We start from the raw sequence: 23,041 nt of genomic DNA, 5'->3' as shown, positions 1-23,041 counted from the left end.
CTCTTTTTGTGGCCAGGCTGTGTAAAAGTCTCACACATGTGGTATCGCCATACTCGGAAGGAGTAGCAGAATGTATTTTTGGGTGTAATTTTTGCTGTGTACATGCTTTGTGTTAGAAATAGCTTATAAATTGACAACTTTGTGGGAAAAAAAAGAAAAAAAATTTTTTTTCTTCATTTTCCCAAGAATTGTGGGAAAAAATTACAACTTCAAAAAACCCACCATGCCTCTTACTAAATACCTTGGACTGTCTACTTTACAAAAAGGGGTCATTTGGGCGGTATTTGTACTGTCCTGACATTTCAGGGCCTCAAGAAAGGAGATAGGCCGTCAGTACATCTGGTGTGATCAATTTTCAGTAATTGGTACCATAGCTTCTAGACTCAATAACTTTCACACAGACTAAATAATATACACTAATTTGGGTTAATTTTACCAGAGACATGTAGCAGTATACATTTTGGCCCAAATGTATGAAGAAAAATTAATTTTTTGCAAAATTTTATAATTGAAACTAAAAAAAAGTGTTTTTATTTCAAAATTTTTGCTCTTTTTTTGCATATATCACGAAAAAAAAAAAAAACCCCAGTTGTGATCAAATACCACCAAAAGAAAGCTCTATTTGTGTGAAAAAAATGATAAAAATTTTGTTTGGTTACAGTGTAGCATGACTGAGCAATTGTCATTCAAAGTGTGAGAGTGCTGAAAGCTGAAAATTGGTCTGGGTAGGAAGGGTGTCTAACTGCTCTGTATGGAAGTGGTTAAAGGGACTCGGATATTGAGTTAAAAATAGTAAATAGGAAGGACCAACAAATAAGTGTTTTAATACTCAACTGTCCCATCGTCTTTTCCTGCAGACCACGGCTCGGATGTGGCCCTTTGCTTCCCTTTATCTGGCCCTTGGGCACTGTTCCTCCCAATGACACCAGCGACGAGGCACCATTTCTTCTGCTGGCACCAACCATTGGAAACCTTTCCTCCCATTAATACCAATGATGGGGCACTATTCATCCCACTGACACCAGCGACGAGGCACCATTTCTTCTGCTGGCACCAACCATTGGAAACCTTTCCTCCCATTAATACCAATGATGGGGCACTATTCCTCCCACTGACACCAGCGACGAGGCACCATTCATTCTGCTGACACCAACAACAGGAAACCTTTCCTCCCTCTGACACCAATAATGGGGCACTACCCCCTCCCACTGATACCAACTATGGGGCACTATTACTCCAACTGATACCAATGATGGAGCGGTATTCTTTCCACAATTGCCAATGATGGAGCACTAAGGCCAGTTTGCTTTCCTCCCAAGAAGCAAGCGTCTTCTAATTTCATGGCTACAGTCACCGTCTGCCATGATCTTGGAGCCGGTGAAGATAGAATCTGTCACTGTTTCCAGTTTTTCTCCTTCTATTTGCTGTGGAGTGATGGGACTGGTTGCCATGATCTTAGTTTTCTTAATGTTCAATTACAGGCCAGCTTTTGCATTCTCCTATTCACCTTCATTAAGAGTCTCTTTAGTTCTTCTTTACTTTCTGCCATTAGTGTGGTATCATCTGCATATGTCAAGTTGGTGATATTTCTCCCTGCGATCCTAATTCCGGCTTGTGATTCGTCGATTCTGGCATTTCACATGATGTACTCTGCATATAACTACTGTATATAAGTAGGGTGACAAAATATATCCTTGCCGCTCTCCCTTCTTAGTTGTTCCATGTCCTGTTCTAACTATTGCTTCTTGACCTTCGTACAGGTTTTTTTCAGAAGACAGGTGAGATGGTCTGGTATTCCCATTTCTTTCAGTATTTGCCACATCTTTTTGTGAGCCACACAATCGATGGCTTTACTGTAGTCAATAAAGCAGAAGTAGACATTCTTCTGGAACTCCCTAGCTTCCTCCATGATCCAGCGAATGTTGGCAATTTGATCTCTAGTTCCTCTGCCTCTTCCAAATCCAGCCTGTACTTGTGGTAGCTCTCGGTTCACATGCTTCTATGGTCGGATGCAAAATGACCAACAGCAAAGCCATCCTCAAATGGGGTAATCCAAAGTAAAACTACAAAAACGAATAGTCAAGAAGGAGCATGCACCTAGTGCATTATGAAAACCAAATGGATACTCATAAAGTAGCAACCGGTAAAAGCCAATGAACCACAAGATGCCATACAGTGCAAAAGCACGTACTCCAATTACATCATAGGGGTGTCAGGCTGACGTGTTTCGGGGGTGCACCCTCTTCTAGAGCTAGGCTTCTCAAGACAACACTGCACAGGTGCTTAAATAAGGTCACAACTGTAAAGGCCCACCCAAAAACGGGAAGGGGAATAAAAAATACCATGGATGTACAGTATTATGAACATAAAAAATTCACAAACCTACAATGGGTCAGTGGATGCTTCATAGGTACTTAATCAATACTCAATAGACTAGGGGAATCGCAGCCGCTTTACATGTCACAGAAGCCAGCCTGCTTTCCACAGTAATTCAGACCAGTAATCGGCAAACCGGAAGTGCTATCAACGCCTTTCAGATCTGCCCCAATGCATTTTGCCCAATTGGCTTCCTCAGGAAGGCACCATAAAATGTAAGATACAAGTAAAGATTCTAAAATAGATATACATATACTGAGAGACATGACCATAAAAGTGGTATTGCTGGGAGAAGGGGGTGTGGGCACCCTCTGGTGGTGGGAGGGTGACAGTGTACTAGACCCACACAAGGATCCAGATTCCCCGCATGTGCAGCCCACAGTAGGGCCTCCGCCACCGCGGTTTAGAGAAGAGGCGGAGCCCAGGCATCAACGCAAGTGGCCACCAATGCAAATTGAGCATCGTTTGTTTGCTGCCTACCCCATGCCTCATGGCCCGGTCCAGCAGTGGTCCACGGCCTGGGAGTTGGAGACCTCTGCTCTAGGGGATACATTTATTTAAACAGAGAGTGAAATAAAAGTGTGGAAGCACCGATGGTACTTTCAGGCGAAGCTGGAAAATACCTGCTGGTGATCCTGGAACACATTTATTGGTAATCCTGGAACACATTTGCTGGCAATACTAGCACCTAAAAAAAAATCCTAATCCAACATTTCTGATATACAGATGACCTCTAGGGGATACATTTGAGACTCTATATATGAAATAGGAAATAATAATAAAATATGGCCTGATGCACCCCGTGACGCACCTCCATCCCTAAATAACATAGAAAGTTGCAGCGGTTTGCCCTTGGGACTTTAAATGAGGTACAACACACCCCAATGATGAGATATAAAATGCAAGTTTATTGGTGCATACAATGTCAACAAATAAACACTGACAAGTACCGTATTGTCAAACAGATTTGTGATGTTTTACATAGGATATTATGTATTCATAGTCAGGTACAGTATTCTATAGAACAATCCATGGTAGGTATGAAAATGCATCCTGGTACCCCAACTTGTTTCGTGAACAACCGATCACTCCCTCAGGGGATGATGCGATACATAAAGTCTATGAAATAAAACCGTTTGTGGTATGTAATAAATAAAGTAGATAGTGTTAATGCAAAAGCACAAGTAAACCACCAAAGGGGCCCATACTTACAAATCTGTTGAAAAAGAAATTGCATGCTCATATTTCATTGGCTACCACTGGGAATGTCTATCCCGGGAGCTGTGGGCTTGGGATCCATGAGGGCCCGGCAGAACAAACAGGGCCATATGCAAGCACAAACCAACATAACGTGGCATCCACGGTGATGGATATAAAGAACATATCTATGTATCAGACTAATTTCTAAAGTGTATATGAATGTATAGTCAGTCAATATAGTATTTTGTTGCTACATATTCCCACTTAGGTAGGTCACCTTGATTCCCAGGAGTGGATTGTACCAGCTAGGGCAGAGGCTGCTGCCTCCCCTGTCACCTTTCGGCCTCAGTTGGGTGACCCAAGGGGCCTGAAGTTAGTGAGAGTTATCCAGGCTCTGCTGAGAGCTGACTGAGGGGCTGTCTGCTGAACATCTAGTCTGGTATGACTGGAGAAAGGTGTCGCTTGGAGATTGGAAAGAGGCAACCAGCTTTCCATGGACATTTTGTGAAGACAGACTGCTGAGAGATCTTAGAGACTTATGGGCTGCTGCCATCCCTCTTGTGCTAGAAGGTCAGCTGTGTGTTTGCTAAGGGGTATGTAACAGAACCGCAACCCCACAATGTGCTTGTGTGCTTCTGTCAGAATACCGCTTCCTTCAATCTTGAACATAGATATCAGATATTCTAGCAGTCCCCATACAAAACTAGCCGAGAATAGCTTGTATAAGATCTGGAACATTTATTGAACACACTCACACCGAATATATACCACACCAGGTCAGGTGCCTGATTACATTATCATATGCAGATGAAATTGTGTTAAGAAATATAATTAACATATCTAAGGAACAACCAACACAAACAGTATTCTACTTTCCCACTAGCAACTAATAGATGACAGTGATCTAATTAACTAGCAGACTTGCTGTCATCAAGCTCATGAAGAACAATACACATTATAATAAGTGTAAACACATCTCCACAGTAGACAATAGGTGAGTTAATCAGCACAATCAACAATGTGTGGAAGAGAGGTAGTTGAGCTGATGACATTTGCATCTGCAATGAGTCTGACTGTGCAGAACAGTTCCCTATTGGCAATAGACAGCTAGGCCTTTAACATGGATTCTAGGCCTAGAGTCCCAGAGTCTGTGTGTCTTGGGGAGATGTGGACTTGAATTCAAAGTAACATTACTCCAAGGGTCCCCCCAGCATACACCCCACAAAGAGCAGTGTTCCCTCACAAGCCAGGGCCCATAGTCAGTAGGCAAGAGGCTAGCTTGCAGTCCCCTCCAAAAGCCCCTGTCCTAAGTGAGTTTGTCACAGGGTACATCGGCTGGTGTCCTGAAGAGCCTAGTTTTACTAATTTCTTGTGAAAGTGCTATGCTCTTTGTAATGGATCAACTGGCACTCCGACTGGTGTAAGGTTCTGGCACTCTCAGTGCCTCCTATCACATTATTTCCGGGTGATTTCCATCTACCTAGATAGAAGAAACACATATAGGTGTGTTTCCCTTTAAGACTGATGCTGTCATCACTCAGCGCCGGACTAGATGGCTATTTAAATCGCCGGTTCTCACTCACATGTGTTCGTTCAAACACCCTTACCTGGATGCTAACTTGGCTTGAAGCTTTCATGCTTGCAAGCATACCTCGCTGACGGAACCTCGCTGCGCTGATCCCTGTATCCCGCTTCTGGATCATCCGCTCCTCCTGAACCAACCTTCGGCTGTATTGCTATTAGTGCTAAGTACCCCGCAGGGGAACCCTCTATAAACTTATACTAAGCTTACACTATCTAGCTCTGCATAGTAAAGACTATTTATCACATCTGCATATCTAGATTGCTAGCTCTTAAGACTACTGCTACTTATTCCTGCACTGGGTTGATCTCTCTTGTATGTCCACCTGCTACTCTGTCATCTGCTACCATACATGATTGCTAAACCTACCTGCATCCATCTGCTACTGTCTTACCTTCAAGTGTCTGTCACCTACCACCTCCACTCAACCTGTCTCTTAAATCTTCATCACTGTGTTACTACATACATAAAGTCACTCTAGGAACCAGCTTGTTGAGTGTGTGTATTTACTAGCTGAATTAAGACCTTCCACACATGATGAGTCATTGAGGTTGGGAATGGTATCTCAGCATCTCTCTTACATGACTACTGAAGTGGAATATTTCTGCAGCTGAAAATCTACACCATACATGAAACGCAGGAGCGTTACAGATTGAACGAACCTACAAATGGATTCAGCAGAAATAACCACTCAGGTGACACAATTAAAACAGCAAGTAACTGCGTTAATACACGCACTTGCTGAATTAAAAGAAGACAATCAGGCTCTGTCGCAGCAGGTAATTAGACTGACACAACTTACCTCTGCTCAGTCCCCTGAACCCAAAATAAATCCTCCTTTGGTATTTACAGGCGATCGCAAAAAATTTAGTGAATTTAAAAACGCATGTGAGTTACTTTTCTTGTTAAGACCCCGTACCTACCTTACTGATCATATTAAGGTTTGTACTATTATTTCTTACCTAACAGGCGATCCTCGGGCCTGGGCAGACTCTCTTTTTGAGAAAAACGACCAGCTTCTCAGCTCCTATGCCTTGTTTCTAGCAGAACTTACTAGCCTATATGATGATCCCAATAGGCAGAGTACTGCCGATTTTCAATTAAGATCCTTGAACCAAGGTGGAAGACCTGTGGAAGACTTTGTTGCAGAATTCAAGAGATGGACCCTTGATTCAGAATGGAATGATGCATCTCTGAAAACCCAATTTAGGCTTGGCCTATCAGAGGCCGTTAAAGACGAGCTGGCCCGAGCGGATCTGCCAAAAACCCTGGATGCATTGATACAACTCAGTATCACCATAGATAGAAGACTACGAGAAAGGAAGTCTGAAAAGATGGGAATTCCATTATCCAGTTCTTCTCGGATTTCGGCTGTTGACCCCACTCCTAAACCTGCTCCAGGTAACCACAGACCCCGGCTACCTAGGGAAAATAGGAGACCAAATAAATATGGTGATCCTGCCTGGTCATGGTCCAAGCCTGCCTTAAACAGTCAGCCTTGTCACTCTGACACATCCCATTTGAACCCTGATCCTACAGAGATGGATGAAGAGCCTATGGAGATTGGTGCCGTACATACTAAGTTGTCCTTACAAGAAAAAAGAGATCACAGGAGAATCTGTGGCCTTTGTTTTTATTGTGGTGAAGGAGGACATTTCATTACATTCTGCCCAATCAGACCCCATAGGCCTAAGGCTCTCCCAATGGAGGCCAGGCGAATCCGAAGGGTCTTCCCTGAAAAACAGCCTGGAAATTACCAAGGCTGTTGCCAGCCCTGTCCCCGTTCTATATCAGAAAAGGACTACTAGGATTACTTCGGATGGTTATGCGTCCGATTCTAGTGAGGGGTTCATGTAGCAGACACCCTAACAACAAGTGATCCGATTTTCATATCGGCAACAAGTGATCCGATTCTCAGATCGGTTACCAACCTGATCCGATTTTCATATCGGCAACAAGTGATCCGATCCTCAGATCGGTCACCAACCTGATCCGATTCTCATATCGGCAACAAGTGATCCGATTCTCACATCGGTTACCAACCAGTATTATCCGATTCTCATATCGGCAACCATTTTTTTTTTTTTCCCGATTTTCATATCGGAAACCAGTCTCATCCGATTCTCGTATCGGCAACCAGTCTTATCCGATTCTCGTATCGGCAACCATTTTTTTTTCTCTTCCCGATTTTCATATCAGCAACCAGTCTTATCCGATTCTCGCATCGGCAACCAGTCTCATCCGATACTCGCATCGGCAACCAGTCTCATCCGATTCTCGCATCGGCAACCAGTCTCATCCGATTCTCGTATCGGCAACCAGTATTTTCCGATTCTCGCATCGGCAACCAGTCTCATCCGATTCTCGCATCGGCAACCAGTCTGATCCGATTCTCGTATCGGCAACCAGTATTATCCGATTCTCGTATCGGCAACCAGTCTTTTCCGATTCTTATATCGACAACCAGCCTTAGAGGCCTTCCGGAGCCGGCCTTACGGGGGGTACTGTAAGGTTCTGGCACTCTCAGTGCCTCCTATCACATTATTTCCGGGTGATTTCCATCTACCTAGATAGAAGAAACACATATAGGTGTGTTTCCCTTTAAGACTGATGCTGTCATCACTCAGCGCCGGACTAGATGGCTATTTAAAACGCCGGTTCTCACTCACATGTGTTCGTTCAAACACCCTTACCTGGATGCTAACTTGGCTTGAAGCTTTCATGCTTGCAAGCATACCTCGCTGACGGAACCTCGCTGCGCTGATCCCTGTATCCCGCTTCTGGATCATCCGCTCCTCCTGAACCAACCTTCGGCTGTATTGCTATTAGTGCTAAGTACCCCGCAGGGGAACCCTCTATAAACTTATACTAAGCTTACACTATCTAGCTCTGCATAGTAAAGACTATTTATCACATCTGCATATCTAGATTGCTAGCTCTTAAGACTACTGCTACTTATTCCTGCACTGGGTTGATCTCTCTTGTATGTCCACCTGCTACTCTGTCATCTGCTACCATACATGATTGCTAAACCTACCTGCATCCATCTGCTACTGTCTTACCTTCAAGTGTCTGTCACCTACCACCTCCACTCAACCTGTCTCTTAAATCTTCATCACTGTGTTACTACATACATAAAGTCACTCTAGGAACCAGCTTGTTGAGTGTGTGTATTTACTAGCTGAATTAAGACCTTCCACACATGATGAGTCATTGAGGTTGGGAATGGTATCTCAGCATCTCTCTTACATGACTACTGAAGTGGAATATTTCTGCAGCTGAAAATCCACACCATACATGAAACGCAGGAGCGTTACAACTGGATACCTCCGTTGACGGATGCTCCTAGTGCTTCCTGAGGGCTCCAAGCACTCCACCAGACACCATAACCACCTCAGACTCCACAAACCGTCGCAGCTTGGTTGGGGTCTCCCCGTCTCCTACCCACCCTGGACCTACGACAAAGGCTCCAGGTTCCAGTGGGTGAACCTCTCTTTCCCCAGAGAGTGAAGCAGGAACAGGAACAAGCTCTTACAAGAGCTTAGTGATTATCCAAGGGAGTATGAAGAGCATAGCAATCCCTTGTAGCAGATTCCCCCAATAAGAGACAGGACTCTAGATTGAGGGCGAAGTAGCACTCTTTATTAAACAGTCACACAGGATTTATATACAGCATGGGCCTCCCCCTCCCGATCATATTACTACACCCAGGTCAGGGGTTGCATGATTACATTATCATATGCAGATGAAATTGTATACAGAAACAGAATTAACCTGAACTAATTATCTGGCCATCTGGACAGAACAATGTGAGGTCATTAACATTTAACAATGGGACAGGTAGACTTTAACACAATACACATTCCATCTCAAAACAGACAATAGGACAAGACTTCAATGACAGTTTGTGTGTCTCCTTTATTGAAATAAAGGGAATACACATCAAGCAATGCTCTGACCATTTAGGAGTCACAGACTTCATGGCAACAGGCTATAGGTCTCACAGTGTAAAGTGGGACCAAATCCTCAAACTTCAGAAGAGATATTGTTGACAAATATTACTGTCCCACTTGAAGCAATCCAAACCATTAAGTATCTGTCTTTCTCTCTTAGTGACGGTGAGTACCATCACACCCTTATTGCTATAAAGAAAGAAGCTTGTGTGCTTTAACTGCTTTTACTACAGAGGAGCTCAGTCTATCTAGTTCTCTGTGATGGGACTCTGCTCTTAGTGCTCTAAAGAAAGAAGTCTGCTTTTAACCATCACTATTACAAGCCAAGTCCACAATTTGCTGCATGCAATGACTTCTGCTTCAACTTTACAGAAAGGAGCTCACTGTCCTCAAACTGTGAATAGTTCTATTTCTGGAGTATCCCAATCCCCTTCCCTATCCAAGTTCTCCAAAACTAAAACAAAACAAAAAAAACAACATCCCCTAGACTGCTCATTGCAAACAAGGAGCCAAAGTGTGTGCACCTGGCTGTGTGAATCTACCTTGTGCCTGGCTGTGGGGCAAAAGTGGGGAAGACCTGGGTAAAATGCCAGCGGTTCCTAAGGGGGTGGTGCTACACAAGTTAGTTTAATCATACATTTAAAGCCCAATTTCAGGCTCATCCTCCCAGCCACCTAGATTGTAACATGTGTGGTCAATCTAGAGGGGATGGTACAGAGATTGTATGTCTAAATTTAGATCTAACATCACAATTTTTGCACAGTCAAACAATTTTGGGTACCGCTTGTGTTGAATGGTGAGGAAGCCGCCACACTCCCTCTATCAATGAAATCTAATTAATTCCTGTAACTTGTTCAACATAATCGCCATAGCAGCAGGAGCCTAACTTGTTCTCGCGCTCTCCCGTCCAATTGTGCATGACGGTAGGAATAATATTTTGGAGACAAGCTGTTTATGTCTCTCCAGCTGGAATGCCAAAAAATAAGCAAAAACCCGCAACCTTCAGCTTGAATAATGCGGCACACTGGGAAATTATCAACACACAGCGATATTTATGAGACAGAAATAGAAGCGCTATTTTGGAATTATGTGTGCTGCTGGGTAATAAATGCAGTTTTCTCTAGGCTGGTGTGCCTGAGAATATAAAACATTGTACATCTCTATAGAGTAAATAGTCTCATTGCTGCATGTAATGTATTTATCAGCAGCTCATGCAGTATAATACAGTATAGAGTACTTTATTTTAAAAAGATCTTTTTTAGAATTTTAAATCCTTTTGTGATTATTGTATATGCTTCTGAAACACAATTGCTGGTAATCTTGGAACACACCTGCTGGTAATCCTGGAACACACCTGCTGGTGATGCTGGAACACACCTGCTGGTGATGCTGGAACACACCTGCTGGTGATACTGAAACACACCTGGTGGTGATGCTGGAACACACCTGCTGGTGATGCTGTAACACATCTGCTGGTGATGCTGTAACACATCTGCTGGTGATGCTGTAACACATCTGCTGGCAATGCTGAGACACACCTTCTGGTTATGCTGGAACACATCTGCTGGTGATGCTGGAACACACCTGCTGGTGATACTGAAACACACCTGGTGGTGATGCTGGAACACACCTGCTGGTGATGCTGTAACACATCTGCTGGTGATGCTGTAACACATCTGCTGGTGATGCTGGAACACATCTGCTGGCAATGCTGAGACACACCTTCTGGTGATGCTGGAACACACCTGCTGGTGATGCTTTAACACACCTGCTGGTGATGCTGTAACACACCTGCTGGCTTTGGTGGAACACATCTGCTGGCAATGCTGAGACACACCTTCTAATGATGCTGGAACGCACCTGCTGGTGATGCTGGAACACATCTGCTGGTGATGCTGGAAAACATCTGCTGGCCAAGCTTAGACATACCTTCTAGTAATGCTGGAACACATCTGCTAGCAATGCTGAGACACACCTTCTGGTGATGCTGGAACACACCTGCTGGTGATGCTAGGAGATATCTGCTGGCAATGCTGAGACACACCTTCTGGTGATGCTGGAACACATTTTCTGGCAATGCTGAGACACACCTTCTGGTGATGCTGGAACACACCTGCTGGTGATGCTGGAAAACACCTACTGGCAATGCTGAGACACACCTTCTGGTGATGCTGGAACACACCAGCTGGTGATGTTGGAACACACCTACTGGCAATGCTGAGACACACCTTCTGGTGATGCTGGAACACATTTGCTGGCAATGCTGAGACGCACCTTCTGGTGATGCTGGAACACACCAGCTGGTGATGTTGGAACACACCTACTGGCAATGCTGAGACACACCTTCTGGTAAAGCTGGAACATACCTGCTGGTGATGCTGGAACATATCTGCTGGCAATGTTGAGACACACCTACTGGTGATGCTGGAATACAACTTATGGTAATGCTGAAAGCACCTTTTTTTGGTTCTGGGACACATCCGCTGGCAATGCTGAGACACACCTATGGGTGATGCTGGAACACAGCTTCTGGTGCCATTGAAACACACCTGCTGGAGATGCTGGAACACGTACTTGGCTCCAACATACAAGCTGTAGGGGAAACCCAAAAACTCATGGGTTTTAGTAACATTTTGACTGTTGAAGCCAGATTGAAAAATAGATGTATTTATTTTACAAACATTTAGGTAGAAAGACATGTTTGGAGAGCAATACAGTAACATAGTGTTGGTTTCAAACAATTGCTCTAACTGTCTAAGGACTTATAATACCATTTATATGTTTTACAAAGGGTGGGACCTATCTAAAGTTTCTTTGAAGTCAAATCTTAATTGAAATGCAGAATAGTTGTTCACATAGGCTTGTTACTTCCAGTAGTTGTTTGGCTATACAGATCTTCAAAGGCCGAGATAACAATCTTGCAAATGAAGAGGTGGGAAACTGATGTTCTCATTTTTACCATCTGCTTCATGACTGCTGATAAGCTTAGGCATATTCTGACCAGGTATTACCAACACAAGACCTTGCCCCCCAGAAAAGACACACAGACTTGTTTAAGTTGGAATTAGGGCAAGGCCACAGCTTTATTGAACTTATCAACTGTAACAATATTAAATTACCACATAACGATGCCAGTCACGGTCTATACCCTGAGCATCATAACAAACATAGATAGTCTAATAGGCCTGTCTCCACCATCAGTGCGAGACAGGCATTAAACTGATCCCAGACTTAAACTTGAGGGCATGGCCCATAAAGGAATATCCATCGCTGGCAAGGTAAAACTGCCAATAAAGCTGTGACAACTTCTCAATGGGCGAGTGGGTGGGCAACTTCAGAATCTCCTCAGAGTGGTGGGACGTGCCCTTGCGTAGCCCCTTTTCTAGAGTTCAGGCTCCACCCCATCACCTCGTGTTTTAGTGGCCGATCCTGTCAAATCCACCTAAACTCCCCGTTTATCACGACGCCCACATAGCTGCCAAGCTTCCAGCAGTCAAGGCTCCCTTTCCCTAGATGATGGGGTCAAGGGGCCTTCATTACCAATGCATTTTTATATGCAGACTTGGATGTAAACTTTTTGGATAAGGTATCTTCAACTCATGACTAAAAATCAGTACAGAGTATGTTATTTTTAAAGATTTAAAGATTTTAAAGATGCATGCTGGTGATCCTAGTAGGTAATCCTGTGATGCTAGAACCCACCTGCTGGTGATCCTGGAACACACCTACTGGTGGTTCTGGAACACACTTGCTGCTGCGCTGGAGCACTCCAGCTGGCAATCCTTGAACACACCTTCTAGTAATGCTGAAAAATACCTACTGGTAATCCTAGCAGGTGATCCTAGAACACACCTGCTGGCCATACTGGGGCACACCTGTTTGTGATGCTGGAACACACCTCTTAGTGATTCTGGAACACATCTGCTGGTGATCCTGCAACACACTTAATAGCAACCCTGAAACACACCTGCCGCTGAGGCTGAAGCACACAATTGTCTCTGACTTACCAGTAGACCTGGATGCACTGTTTGGTTGGGAAACTATGAGGTTTATTTACCAAAGCTAGAGAGAGCAAAATTAGTCACAATTTTGCAGAGAAACCAATCAGCTTCCAGGTTTTATTGCTAAAGCTTAATTAAACAAGCTGAGGTTAGAAGCTGATTACTTTCTCTGCAGAATTGTGACCAATTTTGCCCTCTCTAGCTTTAGCAAATAAACCCTTATGTGACAAATGAAGCTTACCGGGAGCCAGAAATGATCTTCACAATATAGTAGATTTAATATGGATGCATGTACACATAAAAACAATAAAAAGTAGCATAAAATTGATAAATAGGAAGCCGCTGCTGACCCGGAATCGAGCAGCAGCATGACGTCAGCACTAGTATCTCCTCCGCAATGCGTTTTGCCCAATGGGACGTTATCAAGGGGTCCTCTTGTGTCAACGTCCACCATCCTTACGTAGCTTCTAAAAAGCACTCTCTTTTCTGATAATCAAATAAGCTCAACTGAACACCAGAAGTACTCAGTCCCCCATTTTGCTACAGATGCGGAACCGAACGTTGCACCTCCGCCATTTTGTTGTAGTTCAAAAAGGCAGGAAACGGTCCGTTCCCCAATTTACTTGTGGTATGGCTGTAAAATATCAAGGGATAAATGATACCGCACATACAAATAGGTAGTGAGGTGTTCCCAAATGCCAATTTTAGTCTATATCCGCTCAAACAAAATAAAGGAGTCTATATTAACTTATAAGAACTGTTGAAAAAGAGCAATATTGTTCCACCATCATCAGAACATGTGTCCAAGCATCGCCAGCCATTGTTTTCCAGGATCACCAGCAGGTGTTTTCCAGGATTACCAAAAGGCATGTTTCAGGACTATCAAAAGGTGTATCCCAGGAACACCAGCAAATATATTCCAAAATCACTAGTCGATGTGTCCCAGCATCCCTAGTCGGTTTGTGCCAGTATCACCAGACAGTATTTTGCTGGATCACAGGTAAGTGCATTTCTGGATCACCAGAAGGTGTATTAAAGGATCAATAGCAGACATATTCCAGCATTACCAGTTATTGTATCTCAGCATCTCTAGTCAGTATGTGCCAGTATTAGCAGCCCATGATTTCCTGGATCACAGACAAGTGCATTCCAGGATCACCAGAAGCAGTGTTCCAGGATCATCAGCAGGCGTGTTACAGGGTTCACCACCAGAAGGAGAGGCAGCCCCTGTATTTCACCCCGGAAAACAAAAAAAATAATCCTGCTGTGCAGAGCATTTTTGGTGGAAGAGACTGTGACTGTGTTCACGTTTGGATGGCTTCAGAAGGGAGAGTAATTAACATTGTTAGATGTTAATGACCTCACATTGTTCTGTCCAGATGGCCAGAAAATTAGTTGAGGTTAATTCTGTTTCTGTATACAATTTCATCTGCATAGGATAATGTAGTCAGGCAACCCCTGACCTGTGTGTAGTAATTTGATCAGGAGGGGGATGTGCTCATGTGTGTATAACTTGAGTGTGAAACTGTTCAATAAAGGAGAAGGTTCCAAAACTTGTACAAGCTAAGTTCTTGGCTAGCTTTGTATATGGGGTGGCTAGAATTTGATATCTATGTTCACGACTGGGAGGAAGCCGTATACTGAGTCTGACGGAAGACCACAAGTACAGTGTGGGTCGGTGGTTCTGTTACAGAGACTGTGTATGTCTGTTCTGACAAAAAACCTGTCTCATAGCAAATCTTTTCTCTGTGTACACTGCTCATGGTGCATGCACAGTGCAGAGTACACCCCCCTGCCACGTCTACCATCTGTAAGATGCCAAGAATGGAGCCAAATTTCAGTAACTCCAGTGCACATGCTCAGGAGTGGCGAAAGACCAGGAGTGGCCAATGACAAAGGAAAGGAGATACTGGTTTGAAAGAAGTCAAAGAGCAGTGACTAGGGGTGTACACCATGCATTACTGGAAATAAGTCCCCAGGGCTGGCCCTACCATTGGCCCCACTGGTTCCATTGGACCCAGGCAGAACTTGGAGAGGGGTAGCAAATAGACTCCCAAGATTGTTTTTCCAGCAGTTTTATGTGTCATCAGTTTGGGGCGCGTTACGGGCGACATTTTCCCATCTCCTACTGCTGCCCGTAGTACAAACTGATAAGTATGAGGAGGGGGAATGTCTCCTCCGGGGAACGTCCCTCACGTGATCGTGGTGTGTGCAATGACATCAGACATCAGCGCACTCGATCTCACGCAGGGCAGGCTGGATCTTCTAGAGCGGTGGGTGCAGCAGACACAGGAGGACTGAGTGAGGGTGGGTGTTTGGTGGACCGGTCCCGTGGTGAGTTATGGAAGAAGATAACAGTATATATAATATTTTCTAAATTTTATTTTTATATCAAATAATGGATGCAGGGGCCTTTTGTTGGGCGTGATTTTTTTTTTTTGTTTTTTTTTTTTTAGGGTTGGGGGCAGCATTTCATTCTTGGACCCAGGCAGCACAATGTCTTGGACCAGCCCTGTAAGTCCCCTAGCACAAATTGCCGTAAATCTACAAGTTGCCCCATCCAGCAAATGTTCTGAAGGCCCGCACTGACTTTAATTCATCTTTCATCATCTAATTCCATATTCCTGTAAAGAAAAGAGGCATCTGTGTTGCGTAGTACATATCTGCACTTTGCTGATCTATGATCTGTATAATATTTCATCCATGTGAATACAATTATTTGCCATCAGAGTTATGACACTGCTCCCAAGCTCCCCATTTGTTGATTCGAGCGGCCTTCGCTAATGAGATATTCCTGTGCCGAGAGGAGTTTGTGTACATCAGACGATACATCTCAGTGAGATAAATGTTTTCATAGCTTGCTGGCGTTTGTCTAAACAGAGAGAGCAGGCTTTCATCTATCTCGATATGAAGCATGTTCCGGAACCTTCCGTGAAGACACATCCGCCACTGTCCTGCTACAAATTACTTTGACACCGTATACAAAATATTTCACATTCACGCAGATCCGCATTGCAGCATCCGAACACGGCAGGTGAAACCAGACCCGATTCATGACGAAGAAGACAGAGGATGAGGAGGAAGTTGGAGGACAGAAGAGGTATCACAGGACTAGAGAAGGCAGCAGGAATTTTTTTTAACTGTATACAGATCAGAGTGTGTTTCTTGGATTCATAGAATTTTGGAATTATGACTTTGTTCAAGATTTTGGCACACAGTAGGGCTAAAGGAACAATCCTTAAAAACTAAAAATGGAGCCAGATGCACACATGGAATAAAGCGTACCTGTACAAATAACCCATTGGTGGTCCGATTGGCAGAGTCATCCTTTTTTTTTTTTTTTTGTCAAACGTTTTATTGAAATAATGCACATTACAGAATACAAGAAAATTGCAGGTGTATATAAAACATGCAGAACAAATCCTTGAAACCTTGTAAACTGAAGGCGTGGCATACATGTAGGCAAGGAACAGGCAATACAACAACAGTCACATGATAACAGCCCAACCGCAGGCCAGAGAAACAAAAAAGAGGACAGGGGGGGGGGGAAATGTAGGGACAAGCGGAATTCAATTGCGAAGGGTATAACCCTGTCATGTGTCCCCTTCGTCAGTGGAAACCGGGGTAGGAGTACTAAGTCTGGGCTGCGGTGGGGATTCCCCGTCCCCGGCACCCCCAAGGGGAGCTCGCTGTACCAAGGAACGGAGAACCCCCACTAAAAAACCGTGCGAATCCCGGCAAAGGAGCTTCGTACCAGGGACACCGGTCTATGCTGTTAGCGAGGAGTGAAAGACTACCTTTCGGCAACCCGGTGTGTTATACGGGGGAGCAAAGATATGGAGGTGGGATGGTATACGGGGGGAAGGTTGGGACAGTCTGAAAGGCAAACCACAGGAGGGTAGTGAGAGAGGGAAAGAAGGGGGTACATGGTAGAAAGGGGAGAGGGGGGGGAGAAAGCAAGGAAAAGCGAGGTATGGAGGCCTGAAGGTACCTGCAGGACTATGCCTGTGGCTCCAGGTTGCTGCCGTGTGGAAGGCTACCGGAGGAAGGGAGAGTATCGGTTATCAAGAGCTTAAATGTTGGAAATCGGATAACGTCCTGAAATGTGAGTCATCCTTTGTTAGATGCCTAAGGATAGGTCGGAGTCATCTGGATTAATAACCTGCTTTATTTCACCCAAAATTTTTGGTAAAATAAAAAAATGTCATGTTCCTAAAACCAGATTCTTCAACCTATTCTTAGACCTTTGGCAACGGGTGCCTCTGCCAATTGGACCACCAATGGGTTATTTTTACAGACTCCTATTGAACTTACCAATTCCACACACCTCAAAATGCAGCAAATGAACCAGGACGGGACCCCCCCCCCTCCCCATGGAAGGGACCCCCCCCCCCCCCCGGGACCCCCCCCCCCTCCTCCCCATGGCATAGAGAGCAACCACCTTCATCTTACATAGAGACAAGTTTTCTCCACCTATGCACTTGGAAGGTTCCGTGTTCCCACACCCTGGGGTGACCACAGCCTCAGCAGATATAAGTAATTTTCCTATTTTCTTTTTCCATTTTTTTCTTACACAAAACCACTTTGAGCTGATTATCATTTTTTAACCATTTTAGGACCGGAGGATTTTCCTGCTTTACGTCCAGGCCACTTTTTGCAACTTGGCACTGTGCGACTTTAACTGACAATTGCGCGGTCGTGCGACGCTGTACCCAAATGAAATTGACGTCCTTTTTTCCCACAAACAGAGCTTTCTTTTGGCGGTATTTGATCACCTCTGCGCTTTTAATTTTTTGCGATATTAATTAAAAAAAGCGACAATTTTGAAAAAAATAACAATATTTTTCTACTTTGACAGTTAAAAAATATCCAATATATTCAATTGTTGTCATATTTTTAGGCCAAAATGTATTTAGCTACATGTCTTTGACAAAAAAATTCTCAATGAGCCTATTTTTAACCACTTTAAGACCGGAAGATTTTACCCCATTCCTGACCAGGCCCTATTTTGCGATTCGGCACTACGAGACTTTAACGGACAATTGCGCAGTCGTGCAAAGCTGTACCCAAATTAAATGTATGTCATTTTTTTCCCCACAAACAGACCTTTCTTTTGGTGGTATTTGATCACCTGTGCGATTTTTACTTTTTGCGCTATAAACAAAAAAAGAGCGACAATTTTGAAAAAATAACAATATTTTTCACATTTTTTATATGAAATTCCCAAAATAAAAATGTAAAAATCAAAATTTTTTAACATTTTAGGCCAATTTGTTTTCTGCTACATATGTTTGGTAAAAAAAAATCACAATAAGCGTATTTTGATCGGTTTGCGCAAAAGTTATTGCGTTTACTAACTAAGGGAAAGATTTTTGTCATTTTTGGTGTTTCTTTTTTTAACGAGTAATGGCGGCGATCTGCGATTTTTTTTTGCGGGACTGCTACATTGCGGCGGACAGATCGGACCCTTGACTGACATTTTTGACACTTTTGGGGTTACCAGTGACATTACTGCAGTAATCAGTGCTCTAAATATGCACTGTTACTGTAAAAATGACACTGGCAGGGAAGGGGTTAATTTTATTGGAGAGGGAGGGGTTAATGTATGCCTGGTGCTTACTAACATGTGTGGGGGGAGGTGACTGAGTGACACAGGGACAGATCGCATGTTCAGCTATGTTGAACCCTGCAATCTGTCACTGTTGGTCACTTAGGAGATCCGCCCGCTCTGTTTACACAAGCGGGCGGATCTCCACACTCGATTCCCCGACGATCGGGCAAGAGCAGCGGGCGATCGCCGCCGCTCCTCCCCTGGCCCGACTCCCGCTGTGACAGAAAACAGCGGCAGCGCGCCTCTGGCGGCGCGCGAGCGCCGCCTACAGGGGGAGGAGTCCAGCGACGTAGGTCTACGTCGCTGGACGGAATCGAACCACTTTGCCGCAGTACAGTCCCAGTGACTGGTCGGCAAGTGGTTAAATAATAAAAAAAATAAAAAAAAAACGACACCCCCCAAAAATGCGCATACACACAAATCAAACATGCACACAAGTCCACACATGTGAGGTGCTACTTATAAAGCTTATATATAGAACGCGGTAATTAAATTATGAACACATATGGAAAAAGAATAATGACATGAATCTGATCACATTTACATACACAATTTCAAAACTGGTATGACTTTAGATTGTCTTTAGGTGTCAAAGGAATGAGAGGTGTATGTGTTTGCAAATGAACATGCATGCATGGAAAATTCCCCATCCCCCACCCCGCCAATTTACAGCTGCCCGCTGTATGCAATGGAAACAGTAGCTGAGAAATTGATTGCAATGCCTGGCTCGCAGCTCCTCTGTGATGTGTGTCTCTCGCACGCCACGCAATGTATACTGTACAGTGGAAATTTGGGATTCTGGGGTGTGCAGGACCACGACTGACAGCGCAAGGCGATTCTGCCAGCATCATGATTCTTCATACCTGCCTCCAGAACTTTCTGTCCTAAACACACTTTACTTTTTTTTTTTTTTTTAAATCAGATTTTATTTAATTGAATTTTTAATCATAAAAAAAAAAAAAATACCGACATAGCATACAAGACATAACACACAATTATTAAATGAAAAAGAAAAAAAAAACACTTACAAAACACACTTTACACTAACAAAGCTGACATTAACCACTTAAGCCCCGGAAGATTTTACCCCCTTCCTGACCAGGCCCTATTTTGCGATTCGGCACTGCTTGACTTTAACGGACAATTGCGCGGTCGTGTGACGCCGTACCCAAATAAAATTGATGTCCTTTTTTTCCCACAAACAGAGCTTTTCTTTTGGTATTTGATCACCTGTGCGATTTTTTGATCATGCGCTATAAACAAAAAAAGAGCAATAATTTTGCAAAAATAACAATATTTTTCACATTTTTTTATATGAAATTCCCCCCCAAAAAAATGTAAAAATTAAAATTTTTTAACATTTTAGGCCAATTTGTTTTCTGCTACATATTTTTGTTATAAAAAAATCGCAATAAGCTTATTTTGATTGGTTTGCGCAATGCATTTACTAACCACGGGAAAGATTTATGTCATTTTTATTGGTTTTTTTTGCGGGACTGCGACATTACGGCGGACAGATCGGACCCCTGACTGACATTTTTGACACTTTTGGGGGTGCCAGTGACATTACTACAGTAATCAGTGCTATAAATATGCACTGTTACTGTAAAAATGACACTGGCAGGGAAGGGGTTAACTTTATTGGTGATCAGTGGGTTAAATGTATCCCTAGGGGCGTGATTCTAACTGTGGAGGGGGGGGGCGTGGCTTGTGATGTAACCACAGAGACATACGATCCTACAAAGCAGAATCGTATGATCTCTGCAGTTACCAGAGATGTATAGTAACTAAGTAGAACTACTTCACTACTGTACTTAAGTACGGAAAGGCGGTATCTGTACTTTCCTAGAGTAGAATTTTTTTCTCCTACTTCCACTTTTACTTCTCTACATTTTTTCGATGATTTCAATACTTCTACTCCAATATTTTTTTTTTTTGTGCTGCATAGTTACTCGTTACAATTATAAAAATTACCACTGCCAGAACAGTAGATGGTAGGTTTCATGAAGCTCAAAACATGTGTATAATGTCATGTGTAAATCAGCGCATACGAAAATAAATGCTACTGTATGTATAAATAAAATGGTCTACATATCTGCTGTTAAGGGGAAAGAGAACCTCCCCCAACCAAGGAGAGTCACAAGCGTACAAAGACCTTTTTTCTGGTAAGAGGCTGATTTTGCTTTTTTCAATGGAAGTTGAGAGCACAGGTTTTGCAGTTTTGTTTCACTGGAAGAGTCTATTTGGATATTATTTTGCACTTAACTTCATCCGCCGGGTAAAGGGGAAATCCACAAGGTGGTGGGAGGAGTCTGCACCTATTATTTGGAATAGCAGCTGTTTGATTCCGGCACCTTTGAAAATATATTCATCTTGTTTTGTCACATATATACGGTATTATGGCATTATGGCCTTATATAGATGAACTTTTTATTGACTTTGATTTCATACACTCTTCCTTTTTTTCATTATTGGAATATATTGTTGTATATCACATTGGTTTATATATGATTTTGCGCACCAATAAGCTGTGGGGGAAAAAAAAAACAGGCAGGGAAGAGAAGGAGGAATGCTTTAAAGGGGGAAGGAAGGGACATACTTTATCTGTTTTTGTTTACAAAAAGTTACAGCCAAAGGAATTGTGATTGTCCTTTAGGTTATTCATTTGAAATAATAAAAAACAATACGATGTTCAAACTTTTGACTTCTTCCTTTAATAACTACATAACACAGTACTTGTACTTTTACTTTTAGTACTTGAGTAGCAACATTTTTTTAAAAAACTACTTGCAATACTTAAGTACAAAAAATGTTGAGTACTTTAGTACTTCTACTCAAGTCACTTTTTGATCGAGCACTTCCACTTCTACTCAAGTCACTTTTCGATCGAGAACTTGTACTTTTACTCGAGTATGGGTTTCGAGTACTTTATACAAGTGTGGCAGTTACACCATAGAGAATGACAGGCGGCTTTGTTTACATCAGCTGCCTGCCTTTCTCCCTCTCCTGCGGGAGATCACGAATGGCCGGCGGACATCGGAGCTACCGGTCACACGCGCGGGGATCCCTGTGAACGAGCAGGGGTGGGAGCTCCCCCCCTAAAGGCTCCTGGGCGAGCGATGCATACTAGCTCATTATATAATACTTACCTTAGAACGAAGCCCCCGCCGTGCCGCTAGCTCACCAGTAACACGGCCGACATGTTCGGCCGCCCTGCTTCCGGGTTCACGTCCTCCAGCCATCTGGCGATGACATCACTCCCACGCAGCACGCGGGAGCCGCCGTTCACGGCACAGGGCTCTGAAGGAACGGCACGGGTGGCTGTTCCTTCAGAATGCATGCGCCGATGATGTCATCGGCTGCATTAAAAATAAATATCTCCTAAACGGTGCAAGTTTAGGAGATATTTACAGTACCTATAGGTAAGCCTTATTAAAGCGGAGTTGCACCCAAAAGTGGAACTTCCGCTTTAGGTATTCTAACCCCTGACATGCCACATTTGGCATGTCATTTTTTTGGGGGGGAGCGGGTACCTAGTTTTGACAGGTACCCGCTCCCACTTCCGCTCGGAGCGCCGCGGCGCCCTGAATGGAAGTTCTCCTCTCCCCCTCCCTCCCTGCAATCTTCTGGGACATGTCAGAGGTCCCAGAAGATTGCCGGCCAATCAAGACGTGCAGCGCGACTCGCGCATGCGCAGTGGGTACCCGGCTGTGAAGCCGCAAACTGTCACAGCCGGGTGCCAACATCAGTGATGCCGGCGCCGAGGGAGATGATCGAGGCTTCGGGCGGCCGCATCGCTGGACCGTTGGACAGGTGAGTGAAATGGCTGGAACTCCGCTTTAAAGGCTTACCTATAGGTACAAGTTCAAAGAGAGGGTTTACAACCACTTTAACTGACAATTGCGCAGTCATGCAACGATGCACCCAAATAAAATTTATGTCCTTTTTTTCCCCACAAACAGAGCTTTATTTTGGTGGTATTTGATCACCTCTGCAGTTTTTAGTTTTTGCGCTATAAACAAAAAAAAGATCAACAATTCTGAAAAAATATATATATTGTTTACTTTCTTCTATATAACATTCCCAATAAAAAAAAATTTAAATCTAATTTTTTCATCATTTTAGGCCAAATTGTATTCTGCTACATATTTTTGGTAAAAGAAAATCCCAATAAGTGTATATTGATTGGTTTGCACAAAAGTTATCGCATCTACAAACTAAAACTAAGGGAAAGATTTACAGTATATCATTTTTATTTATTTATTTATTTTTTACTAGTAATGGCGGCGATCAGCAATTTTAAGCGGCACTGCGACAT

The sequence above is a fragment of the Pelophylax lessonae genome, assembly GCF_965119305.1.
Source record: "Pelophylax lessonae genome assembly, chromosome: 5".
NCBI lineage: Eukaryota > Metazoa > Chordata > Amphibia > Anura > Ranidae > Pelophylax > Pelophylax lessonae.
This window is presented reverse-complemented; position numbering follows the sequence as displayed.